The sequence below is a fragment of the Sinocyclocheilus grahami genome, unplaced genomic scaffold, assembly GCF_001515645.1.
Source record: "Sinocyclocheilus grahami isolate Dianchi unplaced genomic scaffold, SAMN03320097.WGS_v1.1 scaffold588.1, whole genome shotgun sequence".
Taxonomy (NCBI): Eukaryota; Metazoa; Chordata; class Actinopteri; order Cypriniformes; family Cyprinidae; genus Sinocyclocheilus; species Sinocyclocheilus grahami.
In genome coordinates, this window is record NW_015505767.1 from 1,286,411 (window position 1) to 1,286,798 (window position 388).

Here is a 388-nt window from a genome sequence, read left to right on the forward strand (position 1 = left end):
TTTGAACAGTCAATAGCAAATACTTAAACTAATAACAAAACAGTAGCTGATTCAGAAGCGCCAGATTGTCATAGCAAAGTCAGAATTACCTCCTCTCCTAGGTTCACGAAACGGTCGTCCATAAAATGCATTGCTGTTCTGTTGTAAGTAATCTTAAAGATTCCTAAATGCATCTACTTCTGGAAGGCCAAATAAAGTGCTTTTGCTTTCGCCTAGAAACACACAGCGTCTCCCTGACATGGCTGCTTCAACACTTAACTGCGGTTACTGAAACCACGCCTTCTTTCTTTGCGTGCACATTTGGGCTGCATTATGCAAATATTTCCACATAGTGACCTAGATATGTGAGGGCGTGTTAGAACGAGCCATTTTAGGGGGGCGTGGCAGA